This window comes from Pelobates fuscus, chromosome 4 (assembly GCF_036172605.1).
Source record: "Pelobates fuscus isolate aPelFus1 chromosome 4, aPelFus1.pri, whole genome shotgun sequence".
NCBI lineage: Eukaryota > Metazoa > Chordata > Amphibia > Anura > Pelobatidae > Pelobates > Pelobates fuscus.
In genome coordinates, this window is record NC_086320.1 from 93,075,691 (window position 1) to 93,099,363 (window position 23,673).

General features: G+C 45.4%; 1 pseudogene; it reads left to right on the plus strand.

Annotated features, from left to right (window-relative positions):
• The first annotated feature begins 603 nt into the window (after positions 1–603).
• LOC134609347 (transcription factor Sox-17-alpha-like) lies at positions 604–10,581 on the plus strand (annotated as a pseudogene).
• Positions 10,582–23,673: the final 13,092 nt, after the last annotated feature.

A 23,673-nucleotide genomic window follows, 5' to 3' on the forward strand; every position in this document is an offset into this window, starting at 1 on the left:
AGAAACACTGATAAAGCAGCTCCGCACAGGGCTGCTCTGATCAGGTACAGGCAGCCTGCATGGAGAGCTCACAACTCAGGGCAGAGGCTCTACTCCTTTTTTCTTCCAGCCTAGACAGGCACAGTGAGAGGCAGCCTGGAGGGTCTTTGATAAGGCCCCTGGGCTGTCTCTCAGTGTGCTACAAACTGTGAGTATGGCCGACCATGGGGGGAAGCTTCTCTAACAGAAGGGGCCCGCAGAAGTTCATGCGGGCCCCTTACGGAGTGCAGGCTGGCTGGGGAGCCTGCCGAACTCCCCAGCTGCTATTACATTCTGCACCACAGGCAGGCCCCCCAGTGCATCGGGCCCTCGGTCCATGACCGATATGCCCGAGTGCTCAGTCCGCCCCTGTATATATCATTGCAGATGTGAATACATATATTTTTTATCGATAATGATGTTTATAACAATGTTCTTGTCTTATGCATATTTTATGTTGTGCCAGTGAATTGGTATACTGTTCGTTCTGCCAGATATGGACACTTGTATTTGGTCTGCTTGCGGACATCACTCTCATCCGATATACGGAGGTCTGCTATGGCCCCTGATTGGTCCGTTTTCGGCATGCGTTCCACGCTGAAACGCACAGAACACCACCGTCCGGTCACGCCGCGTCATTTCCGGTATGATGCGTGCGTTCCACCGGCGGTTAGAATAGCCCACTTCCTTAAACCTACTATTGGCTAATATGGCGCCGCGTCACTTCCGGTTTGGCAGCGCGCGCGAAACCAGGATACAGTAAGTGAATCAATCTTCTTACCACATGAAGCTAATTGTTCTTATTGCATTTTATATATATTTTGACATTACCAGGACTTTATCCACACTTCTGAAGAAGCCTCCATAGGTGAAACGCGTAAAGTGGATTTTTTATGGACTTTCTCATAGAGTATTTTATTTACATAGTTTTTTATTGATTTATATGTATAATAAATAGTTATATTTTATTTTTTATTACTCTGAGATTTCCATTATATATTTTGTTCCTGGTTTACATCTTTGTTCCTTGGTGGGGATTATACCACCTATGCGCTACTAACTAGAGCGAGGTACGCTCTGGTAAATGTGAGTACGATATTTTCTATTCACTTGTCACCCATATCAATATTGGTATTTACTACACTATGTGGATTCTCCTGTCTGTTTTTTCTGTTTGAGACCATCAAGACGTGGACCACCTCATATTTATCCTAGGACGGGGATCATTCCGTCTATGCGCTAAAACAGCAGAGCTCTGTATTTAGCTCTGCCAAATGTGAGTGTATATCCATATGTTTTCTCTATTGTTTTTGGATTACCTACAGGGTTACACTATTATTTTGTATATTCTTCTTTTTTTTTAGGTATACCATTGAAATTGTATGACCATAAGGATTTGAGTACGTATGTTCGTATCCAAATAAGGGCGCGGTTTTCTTTTTTCTTTTTGTTCACTATTGTTTTATCATAAGGTGGGGAATCCTTGTGTTGGTCACTGCTGCCCATCATATATCACTTATACCACTATAGCGAGTGCCTATACTCTGTTTGTACTGACCAAGAGGTGTCTGCTCTTCTTTGCTCCTCTCGCCCCACCACTTGCCCGCTCGATCCTGTCCCATCTCGCCTTATCAGATCTCTCTCCACTTTTCTCGTGCCTTCTTTAACACACATCTTCAACTGCTCTCTCTCTTCTGGCATCGTCCCTGCTGACCTTAAACATGCCACTGTAGTACCTATACTAAAAAAAACATCCCTCGACCCATCCACCGTCCCATATCCCTGCTCCCTTTTTCCTCAAAGCTTCTGGAAAGACTTGTCTTTACCCGTGTGTCTCATTTCCTCAATTCCAACTCTCTCCTTGACCCCCTTCAATCTGGCTTCCGCCCTCTCCACTCTACAGAGACTGCCCTTATCAAAGTTGCTAACGACCTAATCGCAGCTAAATCCAAAGGCCACTACTCCCTACTTATTCTTCTTGACCTCTCAGCAGCCTTTGACACCGTTGATCATGCTCTCCTTCTTCAAACTCTTCAATCGCTTGGTCTCTGTGACTCTGTCCTCTCATGGTTTTCCTCTTATCTCTCCCAACACTCATTCAGTGTCTCTATATCTAATGATACCTCTTCCCCTCGTCCTGTCTCGGTTGGAATCCCCCAAGGCTCTGTCCTTGGTCCCCTTCTATTTTCTCTTTATACTGCCTCTCTTGGCAAACTTATGACCTCTTTTGGATTCCACTACCACCTCTATGCTGATGACACCCTGCTATATCTCTCCTCTCCGAACCTCTCCCCTGCCGTCCTGCAACGTGTCACTGCTTGCCTTTCTTCCATCTCCGACTGGATGTCCTCCCGCTTTCTGAAACTCAATCTCTCTAAAACTGAGCTCCTTGTCTTTCCTCCTCCTAATACTGATCCTCCTCTTGCGCTCTCCCTTCAAGTTTGTGGTACCCACATCAGTCCATCCTTGCAAGCGCGCTGTCTTGGCGTCATACTTGACTCTGGTCTCACCTTTGAGCCTCACATCCAGCATGTTGTCAAATCCTGTAGATTCCATCTTAAAAACATAGCCTGCATCCGCCCCTTTCTTGCACCAGATACTACCAAGGAGCTTGTCCATGCTCTAGTAATTTCCTGCATGGATTATTGTAACCCTCTCCTGATTGGTCTTCTCAAAAGCCGTACTGCACCCCTACAGTCCGTAATGAACGCTGCTGCTAGACTGATTTTCCTCTCTAGTCATTTCTCTCACACCTCACCCCTCTGCCAGTTCTTACATTGGCTTCCTGTATGCTATAGGAGTCAATTCAAGGTACTAACTCACACCTATAACGCACTGAACAACTCTAGCCCCTCTTATATCTCCTCACAGATCTATAGGTATGTCCCTTCTCGGTCTCTCCGCTCTGCCCGTGACCACCACCCGTACGGCCAACTCGCACTTGCAGGACTTCTCGCGGGCGGCTCCCTTCCTATGGAATAGCCTGCCTACCGCCATCAGACTCTCCCCTAGTCTTGCATCTTTTAAGAAGTGCCTTAAAACCCATCTCTTTAGGAAAGCTTATGGCCTCCAAGACTAACCCCTACCTCACATACCTGTCTCTTGCCCTCTCCTAAAGGGCAGCCCACCTTATTTGATTACAAATTCCTGTCCTAATGTGTTTTACACCCCACCTCCTATAGAATGTAAGCTCGATTGAGCAGGGTCCTCTTCAACCTATTGTTCCTGTAAGTTTATTTGTAATTGTCCTATTTATAGTTACGGAATCTGTTGGCGCTATATAAATGGCAATAATAATAATAATAATAATAAGGCTCCTTTTATTGATGGGATGTTTGTTACTTTATGACGTTAATCAATACAGGTCACTTGTAATGCTCATTGATTAGATTGATAATTCTAGAATTGGAAATCTGATCAGTGAGTTGGATGTGTGAAAGCACCGAGACTAACCCAGACTTCTCCCTGCCCCCCTCGCTTCCCCCAGGCCAGCACCTTAATGTTTAATATTCCTCAGTAGTGATGTCCCGAACTGTTCGCTGGCGAACAGTTCCTGGCGAAGATCACTTGTTCGCGTTTGCCATGGATCGCGAACACATGCGCTGTGCAGTCCGCCCCCTATTCGTCATCATTGAGTAAACTTTGACCCTGTACCTCACAGTCAGCAGACACATTCCAGCCAATCAGCAGCAGACCCTCCCTCCCAGACTTCCTCCCGCTTCCTGGACAGTATCCCTTTTACATTCATTGTGAAGCTACATTCTTAGTGAGAGTAGGGACAGTGTAGCTGCTGCTGATTTGATAGGGAAATTGATAGCCAGGCTAGGGTATTCAGTGTCCACTACAGTCCTGAAGGACTCGTCTGATCTCTGCTGTAAGGACAGCACCCCAAAAAGCCATTTTTAGGGCTAGAATATCATTCTGCTTTGTATTTATTTTTTTCTGTGTAATGTAATTGCAGTTGCCTGCCTGCCAGCCTGTGTGTCAGGCTCACAGCATATACTGTGCCCACTTGCCCAGTGCCACCACTCATTCCCTGGTGTCACAATAGCTTGCATTTAAAAAAAACAAAACTCTTTTGACTGTAATATAATAGCAGTCAGTTTCCTTCACTAGTGTGTGTTTCAGGGCCTGCCCAGTGCCACCACTCACTCACTGGTGTCACAATAGCTTGCATTTAACAAAAAAAACTTTTTGGACTGTAATATAATAGCAGTCAGTTTCCTTCACTAGTGTGCGTTTCAGGGCCTGCCAGGGCATAGTGTCACACCAGTGCCACTCATATCTGTTGTCACAGTAGCTTGCACACATAGTACCACTAATCGAAAAAAAAATGACAGGCAGAGGCAGGCCACCCCGCAGGGGCCGTCGTGGTCGTGGTGCTGTGATTCCCTTTGGCCCTAGAACTTGAAAAGTTCTGAGGACATAGTTGACTGGCTAACACAGGACACCCAATCTTCTACAGCTTCTGCTCGGAACCTCGACGCACCATCCTCCTCCAGCTTAGCTTCGGGCACCTCTCAAGTTACCACTCGCCCGCCTGCCGCCACCACCAACACTAGCACCACAGCCGCTTCACTTGGTATGTCAGAGGCGTTATTTACACATCAGTTGGAAGAAATGAGTGATGCGCAACCATTATTGCCAGAGGATGTAGATAACAGGGATATGTCTCAGTCAGGCAGCATTACACACGTACGGTGTGATGATGATGATGTTGTACAGATACAAGTTGTCAGATAGAAGTGAAGCGGTTGATGATGACGATGCGTCCATGGATGTCACGTGGGTGCCCGCTAGAAGAGATGAAGAACAGGGGGAAAGTTCAGATGGGGAGACAGAGAGGAGAAGGGGGAGATGAGTTGGAAGCAGGGGGAGGTCGTCGCAAGGAGCTAGTGGCACAGTCAGACAGCATGCATCGGCACCTGGGGTCAGCCACACAGCACGCCAATCAACGCATGCTGTTGCCACCACCAAAATGCCGTCATTGCAGAGCTCAGCAGTGAGGCATTTTTTTTGTGTGTCTGCCTCTGACAACAGTGATGCCATTTGCAACCTGTGCCAAAAGAAACGGAGTCGTCGGAAGTCCAACACCCACCTAGGTACAACTGCTTTGCGAAGGCACATGATCGCACATCACAAACGCCTATGGGATCAACACATGAGTGCAAGCAGCACACAAACTCAAAGCCGCCATCCTCCTCCTGGACCAGCATCTTCAGCCACATTAACCACTGCTGTCCTCCTTGCCCCCTCTCAACCATCCGCCCCTCCGTCTCTCGCCTTGAACAGTTCCTGCTCATCTGCCCACAGTCAGGTGTCTGTCAAGGACATGTTTGAGCGTAAGAAACCAATGTCACAAAGTCACCACCTTGCCCGGCGTCTGACAGCTGGCTTGACTGAACTCTTAGCCCACCAGCTTTTACCATACAAGCTGGTGGAGTCTGAGGCATTCAAAAAATTTGTAGCTATTGGGACACCGCAGTGGAAGGTACCCGGCCGAAATTTCTTTGCACAAAAGGCAATCCCCAACCTGTATTCGATTGTGCAAAAGGAAGTAATGGCATGTCTAGCACACAGTGTTGGGGCAAGGGTCCATCTGACCACTGATACCTGGTCTGCAAAGCATGGTCAGGGCAGGTATATCACCTACACTGCGCATTGGGTAAACCTGCTGACGGCTGGCAAGCATGGAATGCGTGGCTCTGCAGAGGAGTTGGTGACACCACCACGACTTGCAGGCAGGTCTGCTGCCACCTCCTCTACTCCTCCTACTCCATCTTCTTCCATAACCTCCTCGGCTGAGTCCTCTTCTGCTGCTGCGTCTTGCTCCACATCAATGGCACCCCCCCCCAGCTCCCCAGGTACTGTTCCACATCCCGGATACAGCAGTGTCACGCCACCTTGGGGTTGACTTGCCTGAAAGCAGAGAGTTACACCGGACCAGCACTCCTGTCCGCCCTGAACGCACAGGTGGATCAGTGGCTGACTCTGCACCAACTGGAGATCGGCAAAGTGGTTTGTGACAACGGAAGAAATTTGTTGGCGGCATTGCATTTGGGCAAGTTGACACATGTGCCGTGCATGGCACATGTGTGTAATCTGATCATACAACGCTTTGTGCATAAGTACCCCGACTTACAGGACGTCCTTAAGCAGGCCAGGAAGGTGTGTGACCATTTCAGGCGTTCCTACGCGGCCATGGCGCACTTTTCCGATATCCAGCGGCGAAACAACATGCCAGTGAGGCGCTTGATTTGCAACAGCCCAACACGTTGGAATTCAACACTCCTAATGTTCGACCGCCTCCTCCAACAAGAAAAATTATTTGCATGACCGGGGTGCTAGGACAGCCTCTGCGGAGCTGGGAATTTTTTTTGCCATGTTACTGGACGCTCATGCGCAATGCCTGTAGGCTCATGCGTCCTTTTGAGGAGGTGACAAACCTAGTCAGTCGCACCGAAGGCACCATCAGCGACATCATACCATTTGTTTTCTTCCTGGAGCGTGCCCTGCGAAGAGTGCTGGTTCAGGCCGTAGATGAGCGTGAAGAGGAAGAGTTGTGGTCACCATCACCACCAGAAACAGCCTTATCAGCATCGCTTGCTGGACCTGCGGCAACGCTGGAAGAGGATTGTGAGGAAGAGGAGTCAGAGGAGGAATGTGGCTTTGAGGAGGAGGAGGAAGACCAGCCACAACAGGTATCCCAGGGTGCTCGTTGTCACCTATCTCGTACCCGTGGTGTTGTACGTGGCTGGGGGGAAGAACATACCTTCAGAGAGATCACTGAGGACGAGGAATAGGACATGAGTAGCTCGGCCTCCAACCTTGTGCAAATGGGGTCTTTCATGCTGTCATGCCTGTTGAGGGACCCTCATATAAAAAGGCTGAAGGAGAACGACCTGTACTGGGTGTCCACTCTACTAGACCCCGGTATAAGCAGAAAGTGCCTGAAATGTTACCGAATTACGGCAAGTTGGAAAGGATGCAGCAGTTCCAAAATCAATTAAAAAGTGTGTTTTACACAGCATATAAGGGTGATGTCACAGCACTACAGGAATCTAACTGGGGAAGAGGTGAAAGTAATCCTCCTCCTCCCACGACCACGCCGGCAAGGACAGGACACTTTACAGACGTGTTGTTGATGGAGGACATGCGGAGCCTTTTAAGTCCTACGCATGGCCACAGCCCTTCGGGGTCCACCCTCAGAGAACGACTCGACCGACAGGTAGCAGACTCCCTTGCCTTAACTTTAGATATCGACACTCTGAGGAGCGATGAACCCTTTGACTACTGGGTGTGCAGGCTTGACCTGTGGCCTGAGCTATCCCAATTTGCAATATAACTTCTGGCCTGCCCAGCTTCAAGTGTCCTGTCAGAAAGGACCTTCAGTGCAGCAGGAGGTATTGTCACTGAGAAGAGAAGTCGCCTAGGTCAAAAAAGTCTAGATTACCTCACCTTTATTAAGATGAATGAGGGATGGATCCCGAAGGGACTGACAGTGGGCGATACATTCGACTAAAAAAGGCCTGATGAGGGGGACTACTTAACAAACCACTCCTATCTGGTGGCACATTAGATTGCACGTGCAGTGCCCCAAATTTAAAGTAGGAGGACCGACCAAGCATCTTTTTCCATCTCCCGCTTCCTAAAATCGATGCCTTATATACACGTCCCCGGATAGGGGACGTAACAGGGATTAAACTGATAGGAATAGTACTACTTAACACACCACTCCTATCTGGTGGCACATTAAATTGCACGTGCAGTGCCCCAAATTTGAAGTAGGAGGACCGACCAAGCATCTTTTTCCATCTCCCGCTTCCTAAAAATCGATGCCTTATATACACGTCCCCTGATAGGGGACGTAACAGGGATTAAACTGATAAGAATAGTACTACTTAACACACTACTCCTATCTGGTGGCACATTAGATTGCACGCGCAGTGCCCCAAATTTGAAGTAGGAGGACCGACCAAGCATCTTTTTCCATCTCCCGCTTCCTAAAATCGATGCCTTATATACACGTCCCCTGATAGGGGACGTAACAGGGATTAAACTGATAGGAATAGTACTACTTAACATACCTTATAATAACGCAGAGAGAGGCAACGCAGAGATAGGAGTCTGAAGAAGAGGAGTCAGAGGTGGAAGGTGGCTTTGAGGAGGTGGAAGACCAAACACAGCAGGCGTCCCAGGGGGCTTGTTGTCACCTTTCGGCGACCCTTGGTGTTGTACGTGGCTGGGTGGAGGAAGAGACCATCAACGACATCAGTGAGGACAAGGAACGGGACATGGCTAGCTTGGTATCCAACCTTGTGCAAATGGGGAGTTTGCGGTTGTGCAAATGGACTGTTTGTGGTTGTTTGCGGTGCATTAAACGGGGAGTTTGGTCTGTCACTGTGAAGCAGGCGTAACCCTTACACTACCTGATCGATACAACATCATACCTGATGTTTTAAAGCACGATATTCCAAACAATTTAGGAATCTTAGGTGATTTATACCCTTTATGGATTAAAACCAGACTCTGCATCAACAATGTAATTTTCCATGGGAGTTTTGCCATGGATCCACTCCGGCATGCCACAGTCCAGGTGTTAGTCCCCTTGAAACAACTTTTCCATCACTATTGTGGCCAGAAAGAGTCCCTGTGGGTTTTAAAATTCGCCTGCCTATTGAAGTCTATGGCGGTTCGCCCGGTTCGCCCGTTCGCGAACATTTGCGGAAGTTCGCGTTCGCCATTCGCGAACTGAAAATTTTATGTTCGCGACATCACTATTCCTCAGTAGAATACAGCGCTCTATTGGCAGACAGGATACATGTCAGTGCTTTCTATTGAACGTCCCAGGACTTTTCCCACCATTGATGTTTAATTGATAATAAATTATAAATGTGGGATCATGGTAACTCCCAATACTGTGCTCTGAGTTTATTAGTCTGACCTGAATGTGATAGAGGAAATCCCCCCTTATATTGTACAAACCCTGAAACTAACACTATGGGGCTGGGCTGCCTACCTACCTCTGCCACCAGCCCCCAATGTGCTGATACCTGCCTGTGGGAGGGGAGAAGGAGAACAAAGACAACCAATCACAGTGTTGCCTGTTGCACAGTTCAGGTGAAGCTCCGCCCCTTAGCTCGCTGATTGGCTTGTACTCTGGTATTAGAACTTTGAGCAGGTTGATGGAGCGATTCACTAGTTATCACCTCTCAGTCTAAGCCATGAGCAGCAAAATGAGAGCAGAATCTGCCAACATGAGGAGCCAAGTGGAGACTCGGTGGTCTGGGCCATGGACGAGAGAAAGCGGCTGGCACAGCAGAACCCAGGCCTTCCGAAAGGAGAGCTTAGCAAAATACTAGGTAAGAAAAGGCAACTTTACACCTTCTGTCTGAACATTGTATTAAATGACAAACTCTTATATTTTAGAATTACTGACACATTTATTTTTTAATTTTTAGGAAAATATTTTGTGTTAGTTTGATTTTTATAATTTTTTTAAAAATATTTTTTGTTCATGTTTTATCTTTATTAAACTGGATTCTTAACTATTAGTAAATATGATAACTTTATTAATGTATGAAATGTATAATATATTGTTTCCTGAGATGACATTTAATTCTCCTGCTATTCTTAATAATTTGAACTTTATCAGCGTTCTTACTACGAATGTTCAGTGTAACAATGTACCTAACAGGGACACCGGGATGCATTGCATCCACCAGGCTGGGTTATGGATTTTAAACATTTGTTACAAACAGTTTTACACGATCTCCCATGGCTGAAATCCTAATTGATTATGTTTTTTTTGTCTCCTCTGCAGGGAAAGCATGGAGGGCTTTAACAAGAACTGAAAAACAGCCTTTTTTGTGGAGGCGGAGAGACTGAAAGAGCAGCACACCCAGGACGAAACAAATCACCAATTCAAGCCTAAAAACATAAACTGGATCAAATGAAGAAATTGATTTATTGGCATAAAGGAACAGCCAGCCCAGCCCAGTACTGATGGGAGGATGTGTTTGGACAGTTTCAGTATGGGCTATAACCAAGACCAGTCCTATTGCCATTCTAAGCTTCCACAGAGCACCATTCACTATAGAGACCACCACTGCGACTACAGCTTGCCCACACCGGAAGTGTCACCCGTGAATTTGGCTGAAGCTGACTCTTTGTATTTTACATCTTCTGCCCAAGAAGTGGTGCCCTATTCATACAATACCACCAATTCCCACCAGCAGAGTCCTTGCATCTCATCAATTGTCCCAGGCTGAAGAGATGGGCCTAGGTAGCCCAATGAACAATATGATTGGGTACCAACAGCCTCCACAAATGTATTATGAACAATCATATGTATCCAGAAGGCATGACATGGTACTGCCAGGGTATCTCTCCCAACCGGCGAAGTCCATACCCAGAGTAGAACCTTCCATGCAGCATGTTAATACACTGCGTCGTGTTTACAAAGCCGAGTTCAATCAGTACCTGGGCTATGCAACTACGGCAGAAGGAGGGATGTATCATCATAGCCAAGACTATGTCCCATACAGAGAATACAGAGAATGAAGTTCAGTTCTGTCTGATGCTAGCACTGCAATGTATTATTGTAATAACTATTCCATTGCATGAAACATCGTCTCCCTTCATCCCACTGCCTGATTTGCTATGCATGCCCTGATTTGTCAGTTTCAATTATTATTTTTTTACATTTGGACTTAAAATAAATGAGCTCTTATCTTGAGGATATTTTGTTATAAGACTGTTTTGTGTGTAGGGGAAATGTGCACATACATTTCATTGATACATGTAACATTACAATATCGAAAGTGTTAAATCTAATAGTTTATCAGTTTACAACATGGATTACATCAATAACAAATATTGAATCAATCAGGTGAATAAAACATATCATAATTGATGCTTTGAGAAGCACAGCATAGGAGTGGTATGTTTCGGTTTAAATATTTTTAAACATTAGGAGCACTGTCTATAGCTCCACGTGGTTCTCCTTGTTAAAGCAATAAGTCTGATGCAGTATGTTTACAGAATGATAGATATATGGTGTCCAGGAAGCTTATGTAGCCGAGCCTTTGTCATGACCAGGACTCTCCCTCTGCTATGATCAGGAACAAGAACTAGCCAAGTAAATTGTGAGGATATTTATGGGGTCATAAATATTAAAAATATTTTTTTCATAAAAATTATCAAAAATTATTTTTTAATATATCAAAATTCATATCTTGGCACTGTTTCCCCGATTATATTAATTTAAAGCTGAGAACTACCAACTATTTTAAATTCTCATAGATCCTGGAATTCGTTTCATTAGAGGATTTTTATTTCACCCATTAATCACAAATTGATTATAAAAATATAATTTATTGTGACTATTAATAATAATATCTTACATGCATGACAACAATCAGTGAATATTTAGTTATAACATAAGTATTCAATATGGCAGTGATTTAACACAGATTACAGACAGCTAAATAGCAATTTATATTCTTTATTGGATTCACCCTACTGTCATTCTTTATGCTTAACGTTCATATGACAAAACAAGACATAAATTATGAATGTAAAAAAAAAACAACATATTTTATATATATATATATATATATATATATATATATATATATATATATATATATATATATATATATATATATTCAAAAAAAATTTAGTAGAGTTCAGCAGGACATAAAAAATTGCTGCCACATGAAAATAGCTAAAAAGTGCAGGAGCTACACAACTGTTCTCTAAAAGATATTTCAAAAGATTTAAGGCAAAAAAAAATGCTTATTTTTGCAGTTTTCCAGGATTTGAAATGTACTGACCTTGGTGGCTTAGAATTCCACTGTATTGTTTGGGAGCACTTTTCACTCCCTGAGCAACTGTTTGCTTAAAGATTTTCTATTTGGATTTTAAAAAACAATGCATTTTTATTTAGTTGTGCTGTACATTATGGTGACATTGCAAACCACTGTATTTTTGAAGCAGCACTTTTCACTTCCTGAGCAACTGTTTTCTAAAATATTTTCTTATTGTATTTTTTTTAAAACAAAAAAAAAACTTTTATACAATTGTAGCAAAGTGTTGTGCAGGAGACAACGTGTTGTCTTTGGAGACTTTGCAACCCCCTGTATTGGTGGGGCATCACTTCTCATGACTCGCTGATTGGCTCGTACTCTGGTATTAGAACATTGAGCAGGCTGATGGAGCGATTCACTAATGATCATCTGTCAGTCTAAGCCAGTGATGGCGAACCTTTAGGAGTCCGAGTGCCCAAACCACAATACATGCCAACTTTTTTCCTCAAAGTGCCAACACTGCAATTAAACCTGAATACTGAGGTTTAAGTTTAGAAAAAACAACTATAATAGTTGCCCAAACTAATTAACATATTTTGTTTTAAAAGAAGAACAGATCAACAGAGAGTTCAATGACAAACTTTTTTTTTTTTTTTATTGAAAAAACATAAATTCTAGTAAATTAAAACACACTGGTGTTCGGTGGTGCCTTACCTTATTAAGGACCTATTCCCACCTATCCACCTGCAGTTTGCATGCATCTTACATGCTGCTTTGGTACAGTTTACATCAGAATTACATCCGTCTTACATCTAGTTTTGGTGCACATCTAGCTTTCCATGTATGTCAATGGACATGCATTTTTCATCAGATTTCTGTCCGTACAGCTGCACCAAAACTGCATGTAAACTGTGCCAAAGATGCGTACAAGGGGATACTCAACTTGTAATATGATTATGCCTTACTCTGGGTCCTTTCTCTAGTTCTACAGTTACAGTAAATGTCAACCTGAATTAGGATGAGCAAGATAAACAAGGAAACTAAACTTGCTAAACACACTTTAAACAACTCCTAAATTAGTGTCTTGGACACAAACACTGCATTAGTAAAGGTTTGCAGTTGGCATGCTTTTGCTCAATTAATGTGACTTTTGCTGCTGTATACATGATACACATTTGTCAAATCTTGGCACAGCATTCCGTTAGTTTGAGAGCAACACATGCAGCGCTCAATTCATCAGTTAGTCTGTTTCTGGTATCAGATTTGATATAATTCAATGCTTAAAACAGCTGCTTACAAGCATAAGATGACCCAAACAACGAAAGAAGAGCAATCCCAAGTGCTTTCATTGACTTAAAATTATTCATCAGAGAATTCCACACTTTAAGGATTTCATTTTCAGAATTACCAACTGTGCTGTCCGTGGTCATCCCTTTACATTCTATATTCTCAAGTGTGGCATGCAGGGCATAGAATTTATTTTTCCAGATAGAGCTTTCTTGAAATTCTAATAGCTCCATTTTTAGATTTCCTAAATCTAACCAGTGTAAGCAGGAAATATCAAGCTCTTCATATTTGGCTTTATCTGGACAAGTGAGAAAATACAGGGTTGTCTCCATTTTCCGGATTTGCAAGATTATGTTACTAAAATTATCCATAGCAGCTGCTACAATGCGAGAAAGTTCCTTGTGGATTTCCTGATGGCTTGGAGGATAGTCCGTAAATATTGTAGAATTTTCCAAATGTATTTTTAGATTTGGAAAGTATTTCAGCTGCCCACTTTCAATGTCTCTTTCAAAAACCTGCAGCTTTTTCTCAAATGTTCTGATATCACAAAACATCCTTTTTGCTGTTTTCCCTACACCTTGCAGTATTTTGTTCAGTACATTGAAGTGTGCTCTAAAAGCTGTAAAAACATGAGGTTGGTAAGCCAAGCCGGCTCAGTTAGCTGGGGATATTCTTGCCCCTTTTCATTCATAAACAACCTTATTTCATCCAAGCAAGCCACAAATCTCTCTAGGACTCGTCCTCTGCTCAGTCACCGGACATTATTGTACATAAGTAAAGTGTTATACTGTGCCTGTACCTCATCGAGAAGTGCTTGAAACTGTCGAAAATTAAGAGCACGAGCCATGATGTAATTCACCATTTTAGTGACATCTTTGAGGATATCTTCTAATTTTTTGCTGCTGTCCCTGGCACAAAGAGCTTCCTGGTGTATAATACAATGAAACTGTATGACTGTATGTTTTGCTTCTTTAACAAAGAACTGTATGAAACCAGATGTTGCCCCAACCATGCTTGGTGCTCCATCACTAGTTATTGATACCACTTTTTCTGGTCTTATTTCTTGTGCCAAAAAAGCCTCCATCACAGCATTGTGGATATGTAGTCCTTGTGTTCTTCTAGGCAAGGACAACAGTTTCAACAGCTCTTCTCTCATGATGTCACCAAGAGCAAAATGCTAAATTACTGCTAGCCTTGCATGATTTATTATTATTATATTATTTATAGAGCCCCGTCAAATTCCGCAGCGCTTTACAATGGGTGGACGAACAGACATGTAGTTGCAACCAGACAAGTTGGACACACAGGAACAGAGGGGTTGAGGGCCCTGCTCAATGAGCTTACATGCTAGAGGGAGTGGGGTAAAATGACGCAAAAGGTAAGGATAGTATTAGACTAGTGACAGTTGCAGAAGAGGAATCAGTTGGGAGCTATAAAGAGTTTAATTGATACGCTTTTATGAAGAAGTGGGTTTTTAATGATTTTTTGAAGGAGTGGAGACTGGGTGAGCATCTAACGGAGGAGGGAAGCGAGTTCCACAGGAACGGTGCAGCCCTCGAGAAGTCTTGAAGGCGAGCATCAGAGGTGGGAGTACGGACAGAAGATAGACGTAAGTCTTCAGCAGATCGTAAGGGCCTAGACGAGACATACTTGAGTATAAGGGAGGATAGATAGGTGGGAGCAGAATTATGTAGACATTTGAAAGCAAGAACCATAATTTTAAATTGAGCTCTATATTTATATATATATAATATATATCTATATATATATTTATATATGTGCCTTTTGTAAATCAGTAGAGTAGCTACTGACTAACATCGCTTCCCATGCGCATGACTCGATCTTTAACAGTATTTCTGCTAACGGGCATCTCAGAGATGCGTTGCATAATTTTATCCTTGTTTGGGAAATCATGAATGTTAAGACCTGCAGTGGTTATGGTACTGCAGTCTTCTATTCCTTTCCCAACAGCTGAGCATAAGTGATTATAGCTGCAGCAGGGAGTAGAGGAATAGTATAGATGAATGCAGCTTCCAAGACGATTCTCCCCAGCAAATAGAATATTTCCCAAACATGAGCCTAGACTTCATGAAGGGTTTAACAGGAATTATCTTTATTGAAAACACACTGGCTTTTATGAGAGATCCTCCTGCAAGAGGACCTCCCACAGCAAACAAAGACATTAACCAATCATTATACAGTTTTGCAGTAATACACGCCTTCCTTCTGCCTGGGAGATATTGAGTTAAGTTAAGGAATAAATCAATTATCTCCAGGCAGAGGGCACACAATTTCCCCAAAAGTTAGAACACACCTTTCCCCACAAGGTATCCCCACAAATTACATATCCCCTGATCGGTTCAGGGGTTCTTAAAAAGTGTGGAAGTCATATGTTAACGACCACACACGAGGCTCCTGCCCAAAACAGTTCCACGAATTCAGCATGTGCGGTCGGTCAATTAAGAAAAAGGCAAAAAACGAACAAAATACTGAATAGATCCTCCTGGCTCATAGGAGCGATTGTTCCCCTTGTATGTACGAACAAAACTACCGAATGCCGCTCTTCTGGCTGTTCGGTAAGTAAGAGAAGCCGGCGTTCGGTAGTTTCAGCGGTGGTTCGTGAGGTCGAGTGTCCGATTTTAGTTCCAGACACTCAACGACCAAGTCCCGCTGACTCCCCTCGTGCAAACAAGATGGCCACCGTTTTCTTTTCCACTTGGCGTTCGGCTATACGAACAGCGGCCGCCCAGGGAGCACTTAATCCGGTCGGAGCCAGGAGGGTGGTCGGTGTTCGGTAGTTTCAAACTACCGAACTAATATCCAATATTCATGCAGTGAATGGAGGAAACAAACGAATACAGAAGAAAATGTCAAATAAAAGTCCATTTTCTTCACAATGAAAAAGGGAACTACTCCCAGCCAACATGGTCATTTTGATAAAATCCCCATCAGAAAGAGGCTTACCATGTTTTGCTATGCACAGTGAAATTTGAAAGCTGGCAACTGCCAGATGATTTGATTTAGAAAGATAGTTGGAAAAACTACGATGCTGGGAGTGATATTTCCTCAATGTCTCCTTAAGAAACTCTTTCCTTTCAGATTCTCCATGTTTGGCAACACTTTTGTGATTGGTGTCAAAGTGAAACACTTGATGTGCGGGACCCAACACTTTCACTACACAGAATACATAACGCTTTTCCACTGCGTTCAATCACTCCAAAGGATTCTGTCCAAACCTCTTGGAATGATCTTCCACCAGGGCCGGCCTTAGGGGTGTGCAAGCTGTGCTGGAGCCGGGGGCGCTGTGCGGCCGCACAGCCGGCGTGGGGGCGGAGCTTACCGTGCGGCGGGGGCGGAGCTAAAAGCGCCGGAAAACTGATGCAGGAGAAGCAGGAAGGAGTCCCTGCTTCCCCACCAAACAGTCACCAGGAGCTGCACTGCCTCCCCAATGAACTCCACAGGTAACTGTGGGATTGTCAGGTGAGTGTGACTCTCTGCCTGTGTGTATTACTGTCTGTGTGTGTGTATGACTGTCTGCCTCTGTGTGTCTGTGTGTATTACTGTCTGTGTGTGTGTATGACTGTCTGCCTCTGTGTGTCTGTGTGTATTACTGTCTGTGTGTGTGTGTGTGTGTGTGTATGACTGTCTGCCTCTGTGTGTCTGTGTGTATTACTGTCTGTGTGTGTGTATGACTGTCTGCCTCTGTGTGTCTGTGTGTATGACTGTCTGTGTGTGTGTATGACTGTCTGCCTCTGTGTGTCTGTGTGTATTACTGTCTGTGTGTGTGTATGACTGTCTGACTCTGTCTGTCTGTGTGTATTACTGTCTGTGTGTGTGTGTATGACTGTCTGCCTCTGTGTGTCTGTGTGTATGACTGTCTGTGTGTGTGTATGACTGTCTGCCTCTGTGTGTCTGTGTGTACTACTGTCTCTGTGTGTGTATGACTGTCTGCCTCTGTGTGTCTGTGTGTATTACTGTCTGTGTGTGTGTATGACTGTCTGCCTCTGTGTGTCTGTGTGTATGACTGTCTGTGTGTGTGTATGACTGTCTGCCTCTGTGTGTCTGTGTGTATGACTGTCTGTGTGTGTGTATGACTGTCTGCCTCTGTGTGTCTGTGTATATTACTGTCTGTGTGTGTATGACTGTCTGCCTCTGTGTGTCTGTGTGTATTACTGTCTGTGTGTGTATGACTGTCTGCCTCTGCGTGTCTGTGTGTATGACTGTCTGTGTGTGTGTGTATGACTGTCTGCCTCTGTGTGTCTGTGTGTACTACTGTCTGTGTGTGTGTATGACTGTCTGCCTCTGTGTGTCTGTGTGTATGACTGTCTGTGTGTGTGTATGACTGTCTGCCTCTGTGTGTCTGTGTGTATTACTGTCTGTGTGTGTGTATGACTGTCTGCCTCTGTGTGTCTGTGTGTATGACTGTCTGTGTGTGTATGACTGTCTGCCTCTGTGTGTCTGTGTGTATTACTGTCTGTGTGTGTGTATGACTGTCTGCCTCTGTGTGTCTGTGTGTATGACTGTCTGTGTGTGTATGACTGTCTGCCTCTGTGTGTCTGTGTGTATGACTGTCTGCCTGTGTGTATTACTGTCTGTGTGTGTGTGTGTGTATTACTGTCTGTGTGTGTGTGTGTGTGTGTGTGTGTGTGTATTACTGTCTGTGTGTGTGTATGACTGTCTGCCTGTGTGTATTACTGTCTGTGTGTGTGTGTATGACTGTCTGCCTCTGTGTGTCTGTGTGTCTGACTGTGTGTATTACTGTCTGTGTGTGTATGACTGTATGCCTCTGTGTGTCTGTGTGTCTGACTGTCTGCCTGTGTGTGTATTACTGTCTGCCTGTGTGTGTGTATGACTGTCTGCCTCTGTGTGCATGACTGTCTGCCTCTGTGTGTGTGACTGTCTGCCTGTGTGTGTGTCTGTGTGTATGACTGTCTGTGTGTGTGTGTGTATGACTGTCTGCCACTGTGTGTCTGTGTGTATTACGGTCTGCCTCTGTGTGTGTGTCTGTGTGTATTACTGTCTGCCTCTGTGTGTATGACTGTGTGTATGACTGCCTCTGTGTGTCTGTGTGTTTGACTGTCTGCCTGTGTGTGTCTTTGTGTATGTATGTCTGTCTGTGTGTGTGTGTATGACTGTCTGCCTCTGTGTGTGTCTGTGTGTATGACTCTGTGTGTCTGTGTGTATTACTGTCTGCCTCTGTGTGTGTCTGTGTGTATTACTGTCTGTGTCTGTGTGTGTCTGTGTGTATGACTGACTGTCTGCCTGTGTGTGTCTGTGTGTGTGTGTGACTGTCTGCCTTTGTGTGTCTGTGTGTGTGTGGATGTCTTCCTGTGTGTGTGTATGGCCGTCTGACTCTGTGTGTGTGTGTGTGTCACATACAACCAATACACGCATATCACACACTGTTAATACACCCATTACAAATATCACACATAGCATACATATCACACACAGTCATCACACCTACTATCACATACACAGACAACACAAACATTACAGCATACATGGATGACGGGGGGGGGGCGCTGTGAAGATTTTTCGCACAGGGCGTCTAAATGCCTAAGGCCGGCCCTGTCTTCCACTATCTGTTTTAAGCTTTGCTTCTTTTGCTGTACTCATTTTTTGTGTTTGTAACGTGAGGTCTATAAAAACACAAAATTTATTTAAAAAAGACTTAGGATACATATCGCTCACCAGCACAAAGAAAGAGTACATATCACTTATTACCACACTACGAATGTAAAGGGTGGAAAGGATACTTGTTATTTATTACCACACCAAGGTTTGACAGTCGTAGTGTGCTGGTGAGTAACATGTACCCTCACAGTGTGGTAATAAGTGAAATGTCTCTTTGTGTTTGACGAGTTAGATGCAGAGAGAGGGCACAGGAAGCTTAATTTTGGCGGCTGGTACATGTTAGAATTTTTTTTTCTGGTCTGTTTCTTATGCGGGGCTTGTCACTAAGGCTGCAAAAATTGGCATGTGACAGTAACTCTTTAATGACAGCAGACATAGGTAGCTTGTATCAAGGCCTTTTTAATCATTCTTTTTTTAAATAAAAATGTTTAATCTGGGTTGGATACATACCAGATTCAACCTCTGCAAAAAAGTGTCCAAAGTCTTTTAAGGCATGGGAGCAATTTAGATTAAATGCTGCAAAAAAATAAATCAAATAATCAAAACAATCAGCCAACTGATTATGAAAATAATCATTAATTGCAGCACTGTATCCCTGTACCACTTTCACTAGTACTCTCTACTAACGTAGGCAGTCCAAAATCTACAGAAAATAGTAAAAAAAATTGTTGCACAGTGGTCAGCCCCATCAGAATAAAAACAGTGACACAGCTGTCAGCCCCCATCAAAATAACATTGGTGGCACAGCGGTTAGCCCCCATTAGAATCACTGAATAAAAATGATAAATAGTTTTAAGGGGGGCTGATCTACTAAGCGTAGCTCAAAACAGGTATGGAAGTTACCATACAAAAAAAACTTCCTAAGCAGAAAACACATAAAAAAACACAATAAAGGGGCGGGGCCTGACCGCCAAGCAGCTTGGTCGCACAAAGCGTGTGCTCCGCGTGAGAATCCACTATTAAGATATTTTAAAGATATTTATCCCAAATAATCTGCCTACTCCGAAGCTTGGAAGACTAAGTGTACCCAGAGACTCAATTTGTGGGGTTTACGGGTCATACTGGACAGCCTAAGCTTGACAATAACGTGCGGCCTACCGGTAGAGGCGGACGAGGGAGAGGCGGATGATCCCTCTGCAGGCTGCTCAGCTGGAAGGCACCGAAGTGGTCGGAACCCTGTCTCCCCCCCCCAGCCAGTGGGGGTCATCCCAGCACAGTTCTGCAAGTACTACTCCTCAGCTGTGAGTACAACTAACCTGCCTCTGATACAAGCACTCTGCTGAGCCAAGATGGCGGCCTCTGAACCAACTCCTGATACACTCGAGCAACGACTGGATGAACTCTTCAGCAGGTTCTGGTAGAAGCTGCAAAGCAGGGTGGATCAAGCCTCAAGAGAAAAGCGCAGACACACTAAGCTGCAGAACTTACCTCCCAGTAATCTGCACCCTGAGGCTGACATGCAACAGAGACCGCAGACAGCACCTGTCTCTAAGAAGCCACGAAGGAACAAGGCCTCCGAGAAAGGTACCAACCTATGCCACAAGATGCCCAGCGCCCGCTACGACACACCTGGGAGAAGGGCTTGGCGGGGGAAGACCTTACTGCCGACGCCGTCCTGTCGGAAGAAACTACGCCGACCCACACCTTCCTGAGGCTTGGCTGGCGGAGCGAAAAACATCCAGAGCACTGGGACATGCATACTGGCTCCTGAGAGGGCCTGGGGCATACGGGGAGGCCAGTATTGGACAACCAAGACACTATTGTAGCGGAGAGCCGATCTTGCACAGCTATTCTCCACTAGAGATCCCAGTGAGGCTCAGGAACAAGGTGATGATAAGTCCACAGGCAAGGTTTCTAGCAGGCAGAGTAATACAGCAATATCCCCATCGCAATCCCAATAACTGGACGACACACAGTTTCAGGAGTAGAACTGACAAGCTTTATTCCACAGCTCCTTATAAAGCCCTCTCCCATGCAAGGGAGGAGGTTCTATCACTTAAGACATTATCCAATCTGCGAACAGTAACCTCCCACAGATCTCCTCCCCTCCTCTAGCATCATAATCCCCTTATCATGTACATAGTTTTACCCAAGTTTTGGATGTACCCTAAATACTTGGGGTACATCCACAAATCCAATATCTCCAGATAGCCCTAGTCTGGAGGAACAACATATTTTAAAATCAGCCCATTCGGATAAAGCGTTCGGGAGTTATGGGACTTTAAAGTTTTGACCGACCGCAGGGGTAAAGTATCCGAAAACAGTTCCATGCATTTTGGCCCTGCGGTCGGTCACAAACAGGCGAATACAAACGGGTGAAGTATTGCTGTTAAGTGGCCTGACGGGGATTCGGATGAATCCCCTAGTTCGTGGGGTTCTTTCTACCGAACGGCGGGCCGTTCGGTAGTTTCCCCACGAAGTATTAGGAGTCTGGAGGTCTCAGCGGTGGTTGCCTAGTCAAGTGTCCGATTTCGGTTCCAGACACTCGACGGCAAAACACCGCTGTTCGGCAGTTTAAGATGGCCGCCGCCACGTGTTCGTATCCCGAATGGCGGCCACCCAGAGGACAAAGACCACACTGCACGAATAGGTAATTACCCGTTTGCAACATTGTTGCAAACGGTAATTGAAGGCACACTTTACACAGGGTGGTCTGGTTGTTCGGTAGTTTCATTCCCTTGTTTCATTCGAATGATTCTACCGAACAACTAGAGGAATACAGTTCTTTATACACATTCAACTGCCAATATAACCGGATACCATGATTTCTATACATGTTCACACACATGAAACTAGCAATATGACCAAATACAATTATTCCCATACATGTTGTAGGACAGCCCGGTACCAATCCGCTACACTGCTCCCCCTTGCCCACAAGCCGGCATACACAGTCTGATCCAACACGGATCGGCTTGGGGATGTCCGGGGGCTCACGGATCATTTCTCTAAGTCAGTTTGTCTGGACAACCCGTCAGCATTTCCATTCTGCTTACCCGGCCGGTACTGGATATTAAAGTCAAAAGGCTGTAGCGCCAAACTCCAGCGCAGCAGCCTGGCGTTGTCCCCAGCCACCCGGTTCAGCCAGACTAACGGGTTGTGATCCGTGAGCAAGGAAAAGGGCTGTCCATATAAATAGGGCTGCAGTTTCTTTAGGGCCCACACCACAGCCAGGCACTCCTTTTCGATGGCGGCGTAGCTTACTTCTCGAGGTAACAGTTTGCGACTGATGTAAGCCACTGGATGTTCGCCGCCATCGACCCCGACTTGACTCAGTACTGCTCCCAATCCAAACATAGAAGCGTCTGTGTGAACAAGAAAACGTTTAGTTGGATTGGGAGCTGCCAAGACAGGGGCATTTATCAGTGCATTTTTCAATTGTTGGAATGCCTGTTCACACTCCGGTGTCCAGTTTGCTTGGCGGGGAAGGTTCTTACGGGTCAGGTCAGTGAGGGGTTTGGCCAGGGCGCTATAATTGGGAACAAACTTCCTGTAATACCCCGCTGTCCCTAGAAACGCTAAAACCTGGGTCTTAGTCCTAGGGGTGGGCCACTGGGCTACAGCCTCTACTTTGGCGGGCTCGGGTTTCTGTTAACCGCACCCTTCTCTATGTCCCAGGTACTGTACCTCAGCCATTCCGATACTACACTTGGCCGGCTTCAAGGTCAAACCTGCTTCCCTTATCCTATCTAGCACAGCTCCTATGTGAGCTAAATGTTCCTGCCATGTATTGCTAAAAATAGCAATATCGTCCAGGTAGGCACAGGTATAGTCCTGAAATCCATCCAGGAGTCGATCCACCATCCTTTGGAAGGTGGCTGGGGCGTTTTTCATCCCAAATGGCATGACCTTAAACTGGTACAAGCCAAATGGGGTGACAAAGGCCGACTTCGGGATGGCGTCTGGGGCCAAGGGGATTTGCCAATAACCTTTACACAAGTCAATAGTGGTGAGGTATTGGCCCCTGGCCATTCTGTCCAGTAACTCGTCTATCCGGGGCATCGGATAGGCGTCGGATACGGTCTTCTCGTTCAATCTCCTATAGTCCACGCAGAAGCGGGTCGTACCGTCTCACTTTGGTACGAGGACTACAGGAGATGCCCAAGGACTGTCTGAGGGTTCAATCACCCCCAGTTGGAGCATCTTGTCGATCTCCTTACGCATGTTTGCCCGTACCGCTTCTGGGATGCGGTAGGGAGTCTGGCGCATGGGTAGTTGCCCTGGGGTCTCGACCCGGTGAGTTGCCAGAGGCGTGTATCCAGGTACATTAGAGAACGTGTCGCGTTTCTCTTCTAATAGTTGCTGTACCTCGATCCGCTCCTGTGGGCTCAGCCGATCTCCCAGCGCAACCTCCCCTAAATCCCCAGACAACTGCCCATCCCCCAGCAAATCGGGGAGGGGTAAGCTGTCAAACTCTTCCGTGTTAGGGGCACAGATGGCGGTTACCTCCTCAGTACGCTCGTGGTAGGGCTTCAGCATGTTCACATGGAGCATGCGTCGCCCCCCAGTCCCTGTGCAGGGGCCGATAATATAGGTGGTGTCACATCTTTGCTCCACCACCTTATATGGGCCCTGCCAGGCGGCCTGTAACTTATCATGTCGGACAGGTTTTAAAATTAGTACTTTCTGCCCGACCTGAAAGCTACGGTCCCTGGCTCCCCGATCAAACCATGTGCGCTGGCGGGTCTGGGCCTCCTGAAGGTTTTCCCTTACCGTCTTGGTCAGTGCTTCTAGGCGGTCCCGAAAGGCCAACACATATGGTATGATGGGGGTGCCATCTGTGCTCCGGTCTCCCTCCCAATGCTCTCTAATAAGATCTAATGGGCCTCGGACCCTCCTCCCAAACAATAATTCAAACGGGGAGAACCCTGTGGATTCCTGCGGCACCTCCCGGTATGCGAATAGGAGGTGCGGCAGGAAT